The sequence below is a fragment of the Dysidea avara genome, chromosome 12 (genome assembly GCF_963678975.1).
Source record: "Dysidea avara chromosome 12, odDysAvar1.4, whole genome shotgun sequence".
Lineage (NCBI taxonomy): Eukaryota > Metazoa > Porifera > Demospongiae > Dictyoceratida > Dysideidae > Dysidea > Dysidea avara.
In genome coordinates, this window is record NC_089283.1 from 26,286,010 (window position 1) to 26,305,372 (window position 19,363).

Sequence of the window (19,363 nt, forward strand, 5' to 3'; positions counted from 1 at the left end):
TTATGCTGAAGTGTTAGCTCTGCCAGAGAGTAAGCCTGAAGTTTACTATTGACAAGCATTTAATGCTGGACAGTTTTCAGTTCAATTATCTTGTCTCAACCTTCTTGGATGAATACCATTTTATCAAGCTACTGAGGTGACTGTGAACAAAGTTACTCAGACTCCAGGAGGTAGTTTGAAGCCAGGTGCTGTTCAGCAGTTTTACATGACAGCAGAGCATTGAAGTGCCTTCTTGGAACAGATAAGAAACATTGTTGATGGAAACAAAGCTAAACTCCAGTATCTTTACAGCAGACAAGAATTCAGAAAGATGCAGAAACAGTTGCAACAGTGTGTGAACTAGTTCAAGGTTGGATTAATTCATTTACTGAGAACCAGGATCTACTGAGTATATAAACAGCTAGGAAAGCCCCTAGAGAAGTTGCTTCTGATCTGATGAAGGTACATGTTATTGCAGATTTTAAAGATCAGCATCTAGAAAAAGATCTCCAGTAAAGAAATTTCATGACCCAATAATATTGATCAAGTTAAAATCTTTCAGCAGCCTGTGTAAAAGAAGCAAGTGAAATCTAGTGGCAGAGTGGTTATATTGATGGGAGAATTATTGTGATGGCTTAAGGGCGCAACCTCAAGATGGAAGATATTCTGTCCCATCCCTTTGGACCAATACCTTGGGCTTTGTCCACACCAGATGGGTTGCTTAGAAAAACCAGTAAAGCTGCTTTAGGAACATGTCTTCAAAGCAATGTAGCCAGGGCCGCCCAGAGAAATTAAGGGGCCCAGGGCAAAGAGTTAAAGTGGGGCCCTTCACCCAAGCTGTAAGTTGAAGACCAAAAAAAAAAAGAAGGTCACAACCTGCTGACAATGACAATAACTACCCATCACCAACCATATCTCCTTATCTATAAGCTTGCTACACTGCTCCTCTGAAGAATACTGTGACTGCTCTATTAGAGTATTTAGATTTGACTGTTCTATTAGAGTATATCGATCTTTTAAACAGGTATTCAGAGGGCCCTTCATGGGGCCTCCTGGGCCCCTTTCAGGCTGGGGCCGGGGCAAAATGCCCCAGTTGCCCCCCCTGTGGGCGGCCCTGAATGTAGCACCAGTTGAGCAGTTACCAGATAATAATATTTTGCATTAATCATAGAAGGAATGAGCTTAGTGCAAAAGGTCAAAGGTGAGCAATCTACATTTGGTGATATTGCTACTGCAATACTGCAAATGGTGCTGAGAGAAGGAAAATATAGCAAGAGAATTGATGTTGTTTTTGACACATCCAAAGAAAATTCAATCAAAAACAGTGAAAGGTTGCTGCGAGGTCAGGAGACTGGTCATCAGTTTCAGAGCATTGCTAGTACACAGATCATAAGGCAATGGAGGAATTTCTTGTCAAGAACCACTAACAAAACCAACTTAATTGCCTTTTTAGTAAGTGAATGGAGTACATAGCACAGAGAACAATTGGGTGAGGAAGATTTGTATGCTACCGTTAGTGAGGTTTGTTTCAAAATTACATCAGAGGAATGCGTGCAAGTACCATGTCTACAGTGTAATCAAGAAGAAGCTGATGGATGCCTTGCTACATGCTGCTCATGCAGCAAAAGATGGATATCAGGCTGTAGTTGTCTGCTCAGAAGATACAGATGTTTTCATCATGTTGTTAGCTTTCCATGATGCAATTGGAGTACCCTTATTTAAAAGTGCAGGGTGTGACACTGTCAGTGCATTTGCTGGTATAGGTAAGGCTAAAGCTCTGAAGATGCTGGCTCACAGCAAGGATCACCAAGATACCTTTATGGAATTGGATAGAGAGTGGGATGTGCCATTAGAGTTAATGAACAAGCTTGAACATTTTAGTCATGTGCCATCTATATGCTCCTATAAGACATCTTCTACTAAAGTCAATGAGCTAAGGTATCATCTGTTCTGTGCCAAGAAGGGTGAGGTTGAAAGCCATCTGCTTCCACCTTGCAGAGATTGCCTAGTCAGCACGCTCTTTGATCAAATTTTCAGGCTGCCATATGGCAAAGATGTTCAGAACAGAACCCTAGTATTCCAAGTCCTGAAGGCAAGGGATGGAAGATTGAAGTACACTCAACCAGTGATACACTGGATGACTGGTCAACCAGCACCCCAAGCTATTTTAGATCCTCTAGCTTGCAATTGTGCAAAGAAGTGTGAGCTGCCATTTGTATGACTAATGGACTCAAGTGTACAGAAGTGTGTGGACTGCAGGACTGTGGAAATCAGGCTGATCATGCTGATGATGATGAAGATGTCATAAATGAATTTCAAGATGAACTAGAAGAAGATTGTGACTTTTAAAATTGAACAAAAATGTTTTATGTAACTAGTAATATGATTTAACATAATTTTAATGTCACGTAATTACTGTATCTCCATAATATGACCATAAAAATTAGAAGCTACCACAAATACATTGCTATCATGCAGTTTTGTGTTATTGGGATGGATTTGGATTACTTCTCAATGAACCTTATTCAGCTCAGATGGTACCGACTAATCCCTCCAGCTCATGGACTACAACTTTAAAGAGAGAGCACTCATCTAATTTTACTTTATAAAATAATAAATTAATAATATCTTACAAATTCCAACAAATTATCTACCAACTCCATCACCAATTACTACACTGTTAAAAATAAAGAGTAACCATCACTCTGAGAGTTCCCAGTGTAGGGAGGATTTAACACCCCATGGAGAGTAACCAACACTCTAGCATCATTATGATGTTAAGCATACCAAAATCAGTTTGGAGATGCCCCCTTACTGTTCTGGGCCACTATTTACCATCATCATTAACAGCACTGTAATGAATCTCTTTGATCAGTTAATCTCAAAGTCACACTGTAGGAAGCTCCTTGACGAAGCAGCAGAGATAGCAATTTCAGCATCCAGGAAGATATTCTGGTGAGAGACTCTCCAGAATGGACAAACAATTAATTTTGTTGTAATTTCCTTGCCACGCCCATTTTTGGCATTTGCCATATGTAGTTGTGTGAGTCCGAGGATGCAACACTTTTTAAATGCCTTTTTCATCATGAATAAGGATTTTATTTTACATAATATGTGATGTAATATTATATTTGGTAAAGGATAGCTATTATTTTTGCTGTGACATTATTTTTTTTGTTCTTCAATTTTTCAGCAATGTGCACCCCCTTTCCAAACTCTGGATCCGCCCCTGATAACTCTCAGTATGGCCTGTACAAACACCCTGAGTAAGGTTCACCTTCATCAAATCATCACCTTCACTGGAAATAGAGAGAGAACTGTTGATTGGTGTTGATGAGGGCAAAGCCTTTATTCTCACAAAAGGCTGAGCTGTTACTTTACACAGGGTGTTTGGTGAATGCATTCAAGTTAGATACTCTCCCCCATATAAATATTATGTACTCTTGACAAAAGTGTACATTGAATTGAAGCCTATACTGGGCTTGTACTTGTCAGTTGTGAAAGTGCAAAATGAATTTACTACAGGAGTTTGAGTTAAAATAGCTATTAATCTTAAGATGTACTTAATGCTTGTCAAGGGTTGCTTTAAACTCATATAGGGTGATGTTATCCCATGCACTGTATACACTGAAAGGTAGTACATTCCAGTCATTGATAGCTAGTTTATTGAGAATAAAAATGTTGTCAATAACTGTATATTGGTGGGAAAGGTTTAAATAATTTGTAAGGATATCCTCTTGTGTTTGTCTAACTTCTTGTGATTGATCAAGATGTAAGTTGCCATGTATGATGTCATAATCATATCACCACTAGCTAGTTGCCATGTATGATATAATCATATCACCACTAGCTAGTTGCCATGTATGATGTAATAATCATATCACCACTAGCTAGTTGCCATGTATGATGTTATAATCATATCACCACTAGCTAGTTGCCATGTATGATGTTATAATCATATCACCACTAGCTAGTTGCCATGTATGGTGTAATAATCATATCACCACTAGCTAGTTGCCATGTATGGTGTAATAATCATATCACCACTAGCTAGTTGCCATGTATGATATAATCATATCACCACTAGCTAGTTGCCATGTATGATGTAATAATCATATCACCACTAGCTAGTTGCCATGTATGATGTTATAATCATATCACCACTAGCTAGTTGCCATGTATGATGTTATAATCATATCACCACTAGCTAGTTGCCATGTATGATGTTATAATCATATCACCACTAGCTAGTTGCCATGTATGATGCAATCATATCACCACTAGCTATTTCCATGCATTTATTCTGTAAATTTCACAGTGCCAAATTATGATAGCCTGCAAGTGTTCCTCCACAAACTGTTTACTTCCAAATACATCCCCACGCTGTGCACGTGGTCGCATGAATGTGACCGAGATCACTTCCTGATTAGCATTAATTTTTCATGACATAACTGAGATTCTTTCCTGGCTTTCCATAATGATTAGGCAGATGTTATTCCCTGGGCTAGATGGAATCCCCTTACCACCACCCCCAGCATTGTTGGACAGCTGGATAACACCAGCGACTATTAAGAACAAAGCCATTCAAGGGCATCGGCATTAAGCCTGCCCTCAGAATAGGCCAGATTGATACTGGCAGATGTTGGACAATGTACAGTAGAGCGATGACCCCTCAAACACATAATGGCTGATCTTAATAAAGAGAAGCAAACTCTGCATCTCATCAAGTAGGCTACAAACACCGACTATAATTCATTTCCCACTTGTCAGCCAACATGGAAGCAAGTTTCTTATACAGTGCGGTTGCAGTTGGTCCCATACCTCCACAAGCAGAAAAACCAGAGGAGAAAAGCAAGCCCTCTCAACCTCTCATCATAAGAACGTCTCTTCTCTTACTCATTAGTTAGATAGCACCAGGACAATGGAGAACTATTCTCTATTCTCTATTTTGTAGACGCCAAAGAGATAATTTGATTGAAACATACAAACTACTTAATCGATACTATGACATAGAACCATCCACTTTCTTCACCTTAAACATTAATCTGGCCACTCCCTCAAGTTATTCAAGGAAAGATCAAGATTACTTATTAGACACAACCTTTTTTTTCAAACAGGATTGTCAATCTTTGGAACTCTCTACCTGACACTATCATTTCAGCACCTACAGTAGCAACATTCAAGGAGCGATTTGATAATTATTGGAAGAAATCAAGACATGGACACATACAAAGGCCCTAGCAATATTTATTACCTAGGCATCTCAGCCCATTACATAATATTAATAATAGAACATGAATAGGAGCTTGCAAATGGGTTAAACACCCTATAATGCCAAAAAGGGAACGCTACCTATTCAGACCCCAGCTACAACATCAACCCAATTAGCAGTGGCATGCTGGCATAGAGGCTCACTATCCAGAGGCTGGAGAGCAGGCTCAATGCCAACATCAGGGCACATCTCATAAGAATTTCAGCTGTTGGATTACATAGTTAATTTGTTGTGGCAAATTTTGAGTACATCAATTCCAACTAGCCTAGCTACAAGGCCACTACCTCCATCTTTTGCTCTTTTTAAAGAGGGGGCATGCCACCCCCCTCCCCCCAGGAAATGTTTGAAAAACAGATGCTAAAATACTGCAATTTGGAGACATTTCCACATAAAATGTATATTTCTGCCTGTAAATATTTTATATACTGCCTTTAGATATATATATATATATATGGCTCTCTGCAGCATTTGCTAATGGAAAGGTTTGGGCAACCAATCACATGATGCACCCTCTCACAATTGTGTGCATGATAGAATAATAATGTTGAATCTGAAATTTGAATGATACCAGAGAGCATTTTCAATGGAAATTGTGTACCTTAATTAAGTATGCCAGTATACCAGTAATAACTACACAAGTAGCTATAGATGAACAAGCCTTTTAAACAGACCAATGCACTTCATTGTATGTATAAGTGCAGGAAAATTTGGAAAAATTCCATAACAAAACCAACTTTTATGCTTACACTGAATGTTCTATTAGAATAGCTAGCTAGGTGACTGTTTTATTTGAGTAGTTAGGTGACTGCTCTATTAGGGTATCCTGATCTTGTACACCTCTATTGCTGATCCTGGTCCTCGAGTTGTTGCATAACTTTTAGCATAAATAATTCCTTGGAAAGATGGGTTTATGAGTATTTGTATTATTATTAGTGATCATTATGCTGAGACAAAATTAATTTCATTATAATCCTCATCAAGTAAAGCCTAAAAGTGAAGGGAGGCTTCAGCCCCCAAAGCCCACCCCCTAGATCTGCCCCTGAACATCCTATTGGAAACTACAAGCAGCCTCAATTATATCCCACCTTCAGAAAACTTTGCTCGTAAAACTTTGTGCTTCCCTAAGATCTATATGCATAAAATTCTGTTGTAAAGAACTCTACAATTAAACTTTTTGCTGATGATGTACTGCTTTATGCCCCAGCTAATACCCAACAGTAATGTTCTGCTCTTCAACATGATTTGACTGCAATTTTCAACTGGGCAAATTGTTGGCAGCTAAAATTAAATATTGCAAATTGTGAAGCACTGGCCATCACAAACAAATGGAAACCTGTTGATTTCACTTATTGTATTAATGGACAATCAATTTTGTGGAACAATCCTGTCAAATACCTTAGTGTGCTAGTTGATGGCAAATTGAGTTAGTCCAAGCACTGCAGGTATGCTATTAATAAGGCTACCAAGTCCTTAAACTGCTCAATGTTTGAATGCAGCCATGTAGCCAAGTGTGTGGCGTACAAAGCTATCATATGCCCAACTCTGGAGTATGTTGCTGTTGCATGGTCTCCACATACCAAAGAAAATACTAAATTGCTTGAATCTTTGCAAAATAGGGCAGCATGCTGGATCTGTGGCAGTTGCTGGAGTCCACCCACTAATTCATGGACTATATCTTCAAGTGATTGCTGCTCTCAGCTTAATCTTCCTACTCTTGAATCAAGATGTCAGTACCTTTCTATTTCTTTCCTCCATAATATTTACCACCATCATACATCCATCAAGTTCAATTGTCACTGTTAATCTAATGCAATTTCATCTACCATGCAGAAGTCATCATTTGTCAATAAGTCCACCACAGTCAACCATCAACTCTCATCATTATTCATTAGTATTGTTTTTCTGTGGAATTCTGTAGCTACCATTACACATCCTCAATGATCCAAACCCAAAATCCTTCCAGCATTCATTATACCATATTAGGTGTGTTAATTGATGTTTTGTACCACTGTATGTGTAGTGTTGTAATCTTATTTGTTTGTTGGATTTTTGTAAGTGTAGTGTTCTTTTTTGTGGCTGACACCTTGTACAGCCTTTGTCTTTTGTGTATGCCTTTCATTGTGGTAAATAATAATAATAATATGCACGCGAATAGTCTGGCGCCACCGCCCCTAAAATATAGGGTTGGCACCAGACCAATATGCTAAGGTGTCAGCTCTGCCACGACTAACACATGCATGACCATGCTCCGGCTGAATTCTCGCGTGCCTGCATGAATATAGCTACAGAAAGACGAGTAAGCTATGTAAAAAGTGAATCTTGTACCATATCAATGTTATAATTAGCTACACAGCCGTACACTGTTAAAAATAAAAATGAAGTGCTATGGTAGCACCTCTCACTGTTAAAAAGAACGTGTCCCCACCACACAAAATCTTGTGTGAAACACTTGCAACTTATTTCACACATTTCCTTGTGTGCTTAGCACACAAAATTTGTGTGGTGGGACCACAGATTTTTGTGTACCTCGTACATGACTTTTGTGTGTCTAGCACACGACAGCATACATGATTTAGGTGTTTCCCCCACACTAACTTCGTGTTATTTACCATAATATAATACCTTAAAGCAATAAAAAAACATACAACAAAAGGTACAACTTGTGATGTATGTATTTGGTCTGTTTTGTAGGCACCAGAATCAGTGGGAAGGAGTAACATGGGCGGCTAGTCACAGACACTCCTCTACCATCTTGAGTGAAGAAGTATGTGGTCCCAACCGCCATCTAGAGAAGCTCCTTCTGTCAGCACCAAGCTTGACTTTATTTTACACTGCATAAAAAATGTAGCAATAATGAACATATCTTGTGTACACAATGTTCGTACCTCAAACACCGCAAGTATCAGCTCATCTTTGGGCATGACATCACACACACACCAGGTCTTGCTCTGTTAATTGTAATAAAGTCACAATGGACACAAAATAAGAATCTTATTACCTCATTCAAGGACTCCGAGTCTATAGAGTGGTTCATCTCAAATTATTCAAACCTGCATTAATATCAATTTGGTAATACTTTGTATAGGAAATAGTACTGGCGTACCTGTTGCTGTATAACTGTACAGTTGACTTTGGTCATTCTTTTCTTCCTGCATCAATGAAGTTACATGACTACAACAGCAGTAGGTTGGTGACTCACCAATGGAGACAAACCCATCGTCAGTGTAATTTGGTTACGTCAGTTGAATATCAGTGATGGGGAGTATGGTGGTAAATTCTTCAGGAATGCATGGAACATTGCCACCTCCTAAAAAAACACGTGAGTAGCTACAGTTTAAATTTTAATGGAAAACCAACTTTATAACAGCTTGAGTACTAGAGTAAAGTATCAATTATCGTACAATATGATGTTTGGACAGCTGCCACCCACTTCCTGGAAATCTTGCAGCTTAGGTTATTGTACCAAAAGGTAAGCTACAATAAGCAGTAATTATTAAAATTCCCAATACTAACACACTAATCCACTTGTCTAAAGCAACCTATTAAGACCAAAATTTTTTGTCCCAAAGATGACTGGTCCGCTGTAACCATAATATACATGTGGTCATGTCTACCCAGTGAAACAATGGGCTATCAGGTGCTACAAGTCAGTGTGGGCAAATTCTGGGAACAGGACTTTTATTAGTGCTGAAGGTCTGTAGAACACTTGGTCCAAAAGATATTAATTCCTTCTATAGGTACCATGTCTCATGGAGTAGGTGTGGTCACCTAAGTCCCACCTCATCAACAGATACAGTACACGCACAATACACACAACACATACAGTACATGCAATACAGACCTACATTGCAGACAACAGACGCACACAGAGACATATACAGAACGATACACACACTACACATCCAATGCTATAAACTCGAAAGACCATAACTCAGTGCTTAATTATAAAAAATATATTAATCTGAAAATTTTTTCATCCACTAAACTATGTTCACTATACTGACCAAATTTCAGTCAACACCCTTTTCCAATCTTAAGTTATGAGTCATCAAAGTTGGTTGTATGGAAGACCCCTTCTCAATATGTGACTGTTCTATTAGAGTATCTCAATCTTTACTGCTAGGCTAACTGTAATTCCCACATGAGAAATGCATACATTGACCTTGGTTAAATCTTTGCCTCAAAAGTGATCAGCTACAGTAGGTTCCTGTATATGGCACACATGCAAGATTAAGACCAAGCTCCACCAGGAAATCAATATAACAGCATCCTTCAACACATTCATGCATAGATGACTTCTTGAATACTGTATCATGTACCGCAATACAGAATGTTAACAAACTATAATTTTGTCAAAAAATGTATAGAAAATTTTGCATGGTATACACATTACACAGAATACAGAACATTAAATGAACCATACTTCAGTACGATATTGATGACCTAAATCTTTACAAATTCAATTACATCACCAAACACAAACTTTAATGTTTTGTTCTACTTGAGTGTTTTTGGAGTGAATGGACACTTGTTATATGAGAGCTTTTCTGACCTGTTTTCTTTCTAAGGTTGCACGATTCGCTGAATTCGAATCTGGCAACTGTACAAGCCTAAAATCTAAGGTATGGTTAGTTTGCCAGGCGAAAGCTACAGTTTTTTAGTGTTATGAGGCATGTACGACTGTATATTCTAAATGTTTCAGCTAGTTTTGTGTTCATTAGAATGTCTTTAACTTGTTCATGTCCCTTAAAGCCTGATAAAAATGCGTACGTACTCCACGTTACTATATTGTAATTTTTATGTAGGTTTTAGCTATGGAAGGTAATGATTATACAAAATATGTGTTTATAACTCTTCCCATATCAGATATCAGTGAGATAGTAATGTATGAAAGTGCTGTATTGCTTTAATTAGTGCATCCGGCCTTTGCTTGCCTATTGCTAGCACCACAGTAAGTGTAACTGCAGTTTGTATGCTTTTTCTCACAGCATGGATGTCAGTAGTCCTGGACCACTGTGTGAAGAGATTGGCCTGTATGAGGAGATGCTGGTACTTGATACAATTGCATTGATGCCAATTGTTGATCAAAGAAGAATTACTAAAGGTGTTGTACTTGAGCTGAATCAGTTTCGGAAAAGTAATAACTTCTCTTGGAATAATTTCCATGCTTGGATGACTGCATTGTGTCCAAGATCCACCTTGCCATCATTAGCAGTGATGAAATCATCTATATACAGGATAGAAAGTAAAGTGAAGCAGCTGAAACGAAACCACCATAATGATGATGTAAATTTACTAACAAATAAACCATTCATTACAACCGCAGAGCACAATTATGAGTCCTATAGCTCTCTTGAAGTAGATGGTGAAGTTCACAGTAATTCTTTAACTAGCACCAATCAGAGAACCTTACCAAAAGTGAAGACGTGTGATGACAGGTATGATTCTGAGGTATTAACAACTGTTAATAAAGCACTAGCTTGTGAACTGTCGAAAGTTCAAAATGAATTAGAACAGGAAGTAGCAAAAACAGATGATCTCATTGCAAAATTAAGCAAGTTGAGTGTGCGTAACACCAACAAGAAGTTAAAACGCAGAGATGAAAAGATTGTTGAATTAAAAGAGCAGGTTGAAGATCAGGAGAAACTACACCTTAGTTTAGATCAGGCTAAAACACATGTTAGATCTTATCAGAATAGATTAGCTATTGCCAAAAATCAGTATGACACCATCACTCAGAAATGTGATCATTTACAGGTGGTTGCTAAAGAACCTTAACAAAGAGGTAGAAATGTTTAAAGGGTCATTACATGATTCAGAGAACAAATATTTTTGTTTGCTTGAGAGACTACAAGAGCTAGAATCTCATACATTTGAGTCAAAAGAACACCAAAGAAAATATTTAGACAATGTTAGACAGTGTTGCATTGAACTTCTGAGCCTAAATGTTGGGATCAAAAATGTTGACCCTGTCATCAGGTGTGTTCTTAAACATATTACAGCTTTTGAAATTAAAGAATTGCCACAGATCTCAACTCTTACTTGAATGTATGCCGAAATGAAAGGATTAGCTTGCCAACAGTTGAGTGAAGAGCTACAGAAAGGAGGTAATCTCACTCTCCATAGTGACGGGACCTCTAAGTTCGGTCAGCATTACTATTCCTTTCAAGTGTCTACTTAAGATACTATATACTCTCTCGGTTTAGCAGAAATGCTCAGCAGAACAGCTACTCAGGTATTGAGTACTTTTCAGCAAATTTTGTCTGATGTGGAAGTAGTAACACAATCAGGGTCAGGTAATGCCATCTTGTCAAAAATCAAGAACACAATGTCAGATCGGCACGTTGTTGAGAAAAACTTTAATGCTTTGCTGGAAGGGTATCGTGTAGAAGTTTTGCCGAGTGTGATTGATAACTGGACTGAAATTTCTTTTGTGGTTTACATCTGCTTGTGGGAATGGCAGATACAGCATCATCTACTTTGCTGCAGTGGGAGCAGACATACTTTGAAGAAACTGTTGGTGCAGCAGCTCTTTCAAATGCTTTTAGAAGATCTGAATCTGGTATTATTTGCCTTGTAAGAACAGCATGTAAGGCCCTCTGTAAACATGCAAGTGGACAGAGCGGTGTATATCACCATTTACTGCCTTTTTGGTATCAAAAGGAATAAAGAAGAATCCTTTGGTTTCTTTCCGAGGTAATCGTTTCAACATTGTATTTTATGATGCTGGAGCTTTGTATTACATCGCTGAATATGTTGCGTATTTTTTCAAAGAGGTGTGGCAGACCCCTAATCAATTACTTAAGGCTGTGTACAGTGATATACAAGTTCCTGAACTTGTAGCTGGATGTCATGCATTGGGGCTGATTAACAAGGTCATAACTGGTCCACTTTGGCGTGTTCTTGAATGTTCAACTGTGACCATTCTGGAAATGAACTCGTACTTCAATGCTTTCATAACAAAGCTTGATACATGGTCACAAGATGCGAGTGTATTGTTACAGGGCATGCTGAGCTATACGTAGATTACCCACCAAAGAAGGATGAGATTTGGAATCATTTGATAATACCCACTGAGTATGATTCCACTACTCAAGAAGTGCTAGAGGTATTGTGTCATGCCTTTTCAGCTCTGCTCTCCCGATTGATACAAGACCATTTGCCTGGTGGTGTACATTATGCTCCTAGTACTCAGCTTACTGTTGAGACTACATCAGTGCCTAAAACCAATGTAGTGAGCGAGCGAGATTTTGGCAAGCTTGATCGCCTATTACGCGAGAAGCCAAATGCCACTACAATGTCTTTAGAAGCAATGGTGTTATTTTCCAGTAATAAAACAATGAAATGGCTTAATTCAAAATCAGAAGAAGAAGTAGAGCATCTGCTTCAGACAGCCAGAAAAAAGGCACCAGAGTTTAAGAAGCTTTATAAGCAAAGAAGACAGGATATCCTGGAAGGACGCATCAAAGCACTTTATGAAAAGCAATGTGCCTTGGATGCTGCCCGTAAGAGAGGATTGAAACGAAAAGAAAAGTTAACAGAAGATATAATTCGTTATGGTTTGTGGCAAACTAAGGAAGAAATCACCAGTGGGGTAGCGAAGCAGAAATCTAATACAGCCAAGGTCACTGCACTCAAGACACAACTGAACTTCAGAAAACAAGTTTTGGACCAGAAAAAACAAGTTTTGGACCAGAAAAGCTTTGCTAACAAAGACCTGTTTTTGTTTTCCAAAAATGGAAAACAGTATTCAGCTCGTAAGCTGATTGAAAACCTTACAAAGCTGATAAGTGATGAAAGGCCAGTGCAAGGAAAGGCTAGCTATGCACAAGAATCCCTTGTTGGTAAGAATATCAAACATAAGTGGCGGGATGAGAATGGAATTGAACAGTGGTATTGTGGTAAAGTTTTAAGCAAGGTTGTAGGTACAGAAGAGTGGTACAATGTACAATATGAAGGAGAAGAAGATATTCTAACTATAAACTTGCATGGGGATGTTGATTTGGGGGATTTAGAGGTAGTTTCATAACTAGTGCTGTGAATTCTTGCTGTATCATGTAGACATTTCAGCTAACTTTTGAGTTATAGATGTGTTAATTATTGTTGTTTTTCACTTTTAGTATCATAAAATATCATCAGGCATAGTCTGAAATCATATTGTTTGCATTAAGTGCAAGAACTACTTTTTGGTTTTTCGGTGCCATTTTTCCAATGTAAAATGAGTACAAAAGTGGTTGATGTTTAAATAGCCATAACTTTGCATATGAAGGTGATATTTTCCTAAGATTTTCAGAACATGTTTCTAGGTATGTGGCAACAATTGGACATGAGTTTGTGGTGTTGGCGCCAAAGTTAAGTTTTTTGTTGGAAATCGCTAGTATAGGGAAATAAACTACAGATGCTAGCTTACTAAAACGGTTGGAACTTATGAACAGATTGATGTACTGGGCTGAAATTTTCACCATCGTGTTTGCCATGGATAGGGAAATCAATTACTGGGTAAGTTTGTCCTTCTATCACCCTTCTTCACTGCATACAAAGGTAAAATTTGTGAAGAAAAATCGATTGTGTACAATCGCTTCGACATGACGTAAACAAACTCTCATAACTTGCGTATCCTTGGGTCTACTGGAGTGAAACAAAGATTTTCCAACTCCTCTTGAGTAGGCGAATAAGATGATATCCAGGTTATTATTGTTACTCCCTTCCTTCACTAAGAAAGAGGCATTCAAAAAATTTACAGAATTTTTTCAATAATACACAAATATTTCACCCACTGTTTTCAATTCTTTACACTGGAAATTTAGGCTTGCGCTATTGTGTCGGGTTTTTGCAGATCCGGTCACATATATACATGCACTCAAGAAGTATTGGTTACCTGTTCATGATTTCTCCTCAAACTGTAACATGAAGGATCTCATATGAGTTTCATGTAAATTTACACATATTAAATTACGATTTAAAGATTGTGCAAACAAGAGATCATTATGAAAGGAAATACCCTTAGTAATTTAAATTATGAGCTGGTGCAATAAGACTAGCCTGGCAAATAAATGTACATATTCAGTTAGGATGTACATTAAACCATACACTAGATTCCAGCATGTAGGAGTGTTGAAGTGATGCACTGGTTATAACTGAGACAGAGTGGCTGTAACTGTGTGATTAGTTAAGTTATCTTTTTACCCAGTAGCGAAGCCACACAAAATAATTGGTGACAACAATCACAAATGGTATCAAATAGCCAAATACAGGGGTCCCTCCATTATCGGCCATCGATTGACTGAGCCAAATAGTACTATAAAAAATAAAACAGTAGAAATTATTGTTGTATTAGAGTATTTTGTCTAAAATGTGAATTGTATTAGGGCAGGTAAACAAATGGGGCTTCATTTACCCAAACATTTCGATTATTTGAATGCACTCAGGGTCCAATGATTTTGTAAAATAGAGGAACCAGATTTTGACAAGATTTGATTTGACAAGTTGACAAAGGTGAAAACAGTGTGCCATTCACATACATGACCCCCCAAACACACACAAATTATTCCTACACATGTTTGATGCACTGAACAACCAAACTGAACTTTAAGCCACAAAAATAACTCACAAGTGGCATGTGCCATTTTGGGTTTCATGAAATTTCTGCCCTTTGTGTCTTGTCTCGCCATTAAAGACTGCAACCTTACCAGCCATCTTCCATGGCTGCACTGATAACCATTGGTTCTCCTACAGAAAACAAAGCACAGTGATCACACCTCCAATGACTATAATGTACCACCAGAGGATCACTCAAAAAGATGAACAACTTGAGATGTGAAGATTGGGTATACAGGCTGTGTGTATGTACATTATTCATGTATCTATGCTATACATAACAGTGTATAACTGCATTGAAGGGGTCCAAGCAATAATAGATAGCAAACAGAGATACGAATGACAGTTCTATAACATGGCCCTGGAAAATTCCTACTTTTAAAGATTTTGATAACATGCTAAATGTTAATATTTATAGGCATGCTAGAAATTGCTCACTCAAAGGTTCTATTTAATGCCCACCACACAGCATATTGTGTTTAAAACCATTGAGTTCAGCAGAGCTGAGCAATAGTTGTGTCTATCGATCATTGTGATAGCGAATAACAATATTATTATTATTGTGATAATGGTAGTATACAATTGTATTGTACTATCATGATAATTATATTACACACATCTGTGCTAAGTCAAAAACATGGATTGTACCGTATAGCCAGAAAGTTTGGCGAATTTGGCGAGTAAATGATGTTTCGCCAAACTAAAATCCGCCAAATCTTTTGTCCAATAAAAATTTGTATTAGCTCAACAAATTCACCAAACTTTGTTCTCGCCAAAATCCTATCTCGGCAAATTCACCAAAGTTTTCCCCCTCCAAACTTTCCGGCTATATGGTATTAAAGTTGAAGAAACTGTAAAAGTCCTCACCACAAAGATTACAACTGTAGTACATAATTGTTTTTACTAATGGAGTGTAAGAAAAGCAGATATGTGGAGCATTATGGTAGGCCATTTGTTTCAAAATGATTTTTTGATATGTTCAATGAATTATTTGGTATATTCAATAAATCATTTGGTATATTCAATGATTTTAGTGTTTTATTTTGTGGACTATATTTTTGTGAATTATATATTTTGTATTGGTTGTGTTAAGTATCGTTATCATAAACGGGCTGTTGTTAGTATCTAGTATCGCTACAGAGCTTATCAGAGGGCATGGTAATTATTTCTAAGTGCCTAGCTCTCACTAATTTAAGACACGTGTTACCGCTGCTCTGCAAGATGCCAGACGCGGGGAGTGTTGTGCTGTGAATTGTTCTAATCTTTGTGCAAAAGGAAGTGGATTGAGTTTTTATACTTTCCAAAAGATCTGGATCGAAGAAATAAAATGGATTGCAGTCAAGGGTGATTGCAGTGCTAGCTACATGTCAACAGAAAGAATCTAGCTACCCAGTGAAGCATAGTCATATAGCCGGTAAAAATGCAGTCAGTAATGGAGAAAAAGTTAAAATCTTCTTTCTTTCTCTGTCTGTTTAGACCCCTTTCTTATGAGTAACAATATGCAGAATATTTAACTAAGCTAGTGTCATAGCTGGCTTCCTTCAATCTTCCTCGTTGTTAGCTGCGAAGAATCGGAAGAAACACACAGCAAATGTGATTGTGGGCAATCTGTGCATGCATGCAGTTGGTATATATATGAGCATGAAAATATATTTTTATATAGAGTAATGACCTCAGACATGATAAAATGATCATAGCTATGCGCAGCCATATAGCTAGTGGTCAATGAAAGCAGTGGGTACACTATGGCTAATTAGATTGTCCACATCAGTAAAATATTCATGTAATAGAATGCATTCCTATCAACTTCTTAGTCAGCCTTTACACTACACCAAGAGTCCATAATATTATGGACTCTTGACTACACTAACAAAGCAAAGCCTAACACGCTCGTGTGCACACCGCGTGCGCACACATACACACACACACATGTGCACGCACGCACACACACACACACACACTGTCACACAAAAGACAATGCCTTCAGCTACCACATGCCTATACCCGGTTAACCAGAACTAGGAATCATCTGTGTGCTACATGAGAGTCATCGCAGGCATAATTCTCCTGAGGTAGGACTAGCTATAGTATAATTATACATAACACACTATGTAGCCAGTCTTTGGCTGGCTATATAGCATGCACCTGGTTGAAATATATCTGGCTGGTGGATTACACTTGTCAACAATGAGGTGGAGCCTAAGAAGGGCCAAACATTGGCTTGCAAGCCAACAATAGGGCTTGCATACGACATATCATGCTTTACTGAACCTATAGAAGTACTTTGCTCTAGAAATTTACAACATACTGTATGCACAAAAATAAGAATGAAATTGAGCTTACAGCTTGTTACAGGCTTTAGAAGTTACGATAGTGTATAATCTTGAAGAAAAGTTGAAAATAGATTATACTTAACTCACAACAAAATGAGAAGCTGTAGTCTTAAAGCTTCAGTCAAAACATTCCCTACATGATACTGCTTTGAACCAATTAACAATATACCAGTACATCAGCCCATTTGCATGGCTCACTTTCAAGCCAATATATACACTGTAGATATATCATAGGACCTGTGTACCAGGCCTGCACAGGTTGTGTCCTTTTCATTTTCTCTTATTTGCATGTCTCTTCTCTTACTAGGGACTTTAGTGGGCTTTATCGCAAAAGACTCATAGGGGAGCCTCCCAAACAGTTAATACAAAGAAGAATTGGTTAGTTATTGCTCAAGTCTTCAATCATGTGTATCCGTGGCTCCATATGTCAAGCTCTGGACACCCTGCATTCCCTGTTCCAGCTGACCACGTACTTGCTGAGTCCAGGGTGTCCACTGTTTGTAATTTACCTAGGCTCTCATCGCTCTATTCTGTTCTGTAGGTTCTGTTTGTAGGTGTAGGTATAGGCAAAACCTTTTAAACAGAACATATCTTAGCATAGTGTTACAGTGTGCTGAATGGGCATGCCTTTAGGGCCGTTTCCTGTATCTTTTAAAACATAAAATATAATATCCCATAATTTAACACCCAAGTACAGGCTGTTATTATAGTTTCTCAGTATCTCCTATAGACCTTGTGTGCACTAAGGCATGGCACTTTATTGCATCATCAAAAATAATACATCCACCAATTTATGAGGGCAAAAACATACACATTCTATATATGCTCAGAAAAATATTTTAATGCTAATACCAATTGAAGGAATCACTGAAAGATATAGTCAAGAGTTAATAATAGTGGAGGGGAGAGTGTCTAACGCTGTATAGGGCTGCATAAAATGAGCGCGTGGGAGCTAAAGGGCTTCACCACGGATAATCTCGTGTTTAGTCGCATTCTCTACACTTGACAACTAGAACCAATCGTCACTTTTGTCAGGTCACATCAACGATGCTGCACAAGTTCATGAACACTAGAATCGATATTTGGGAAGTGCTGATAGTGGTATTTGGTTCCAACATGGCAGACCAGGTAACACCGCATCGCGTCTTCGAACGACGGTCGAGGTTAAGCAACGTTTCAACTTCCGATCATGATGCTAGCTCTGAAACGGCTGAAGAATTTTGTGAGCAAGCAGAAGAATTGCTAGCGTCAGGTTCACAAGTCATGTCCAGTAGCGTGCTTCAATTAGACGCTATCTGTAAAACTGGAGAACAGCGTTTTAAAGGATTGGTATTTGCTCTCGGACATACTGGAATGGAAGGAACTTAAACACTTACTATAACACAACGTGAGCTTCACTGTCACCCTCCATTTGGTTACACTTCAAGGGTGCATATTGTACTATCGATACACTCTTTTCTGAATGAGTATTGCGCCGGCCGCGTAACCATAATTGAATGCGTTAACACGTCGCTTGTTAAGATTGCTGAAGCCCTTTAGCTCACATGCACTCATTTTATACAGCCCTATAGAGCGTTAGACACTCTCCCCTCCACTATTATTAACTCTTGATATAGTACTTAGGTAAAAAGTACATAACATACTTGTGCCATGGTGAGTTATTCCACTTAGGGAAGATTTATACTCAATACTTTTGCCCTAAACCACTGTGAAACCTGAAGCCGTAGCTTTGCTGCGTAGTGCACACAAGGTCATATCTAGCCATCATCGTACACATTTTCTATACTTCAGCAGGAATTAGGGCCTGTGTAGCAGTGATGTAGTATACACTACCTTTAGCTGTGGTAATTATAAGGTTGACCATGCAACCCAGCACATACATTGAAACATACCTCTCACAGCGATTGCTCCACTTTCGGACTGGTCAAGAATCATCCCTCCAGTTCACACCACCTTGTGGCTTGTGTGTACCAGCCACACGCTGGACTGGATACCGCACACGAACTTGTGTGGCAGCCACACAAAATTGAATCGCGTGACCGTCACACTGATACGTGTGAGCAGGTGGGCGTGTGGCTACCACACGATATGCGTGTGTCAGGCACAACCCATTTTTAACAGTGCTAGGTGCTATTTTTTTGACTGAAGCAGTCAAAACTTAGCACTTTTAGGTGCTACCATA

General features: G+C 38.4%; 1 long non-coding RNA gene across 2 annotated transcripts; it reads right to left on the reverse strand.

Annotated features, from left to right (window-relative positions):
• Nucleotides 1-7,850: 7,850 nt before the first annotated feature.
• LOC136240962 (uncharacterized) lies at nucleotides 7,851-19,223 on the reverse strand. Of its 2 annotated transcripts, XR_010694067.1 has the most exons (8): nucleotides 19,074-19,223; nucleotides 14,862-14,980; nucleotides 10,238-10,478; nucleotides 8,451-8,558; nucleotides 8,355-8,400; nucleotides 8,250-8,301; nucleotides 8,137-8,199; nucleotides 7,851-8,082 (listed from the first exon to the last, which is right to left on the reverse strand). It is a non-coding gene; the product is annotated as an uncharacterized lncRNA (long non-coding RNA). The 2 variants fall into 2 exon arrangements; XR_010694066.1 differs by lacking the exon at nucleotides 10,238-10,478.
• Between the last annotated feature and the right edge of the window lie 140 nt (nucleotides 19,224-19,363).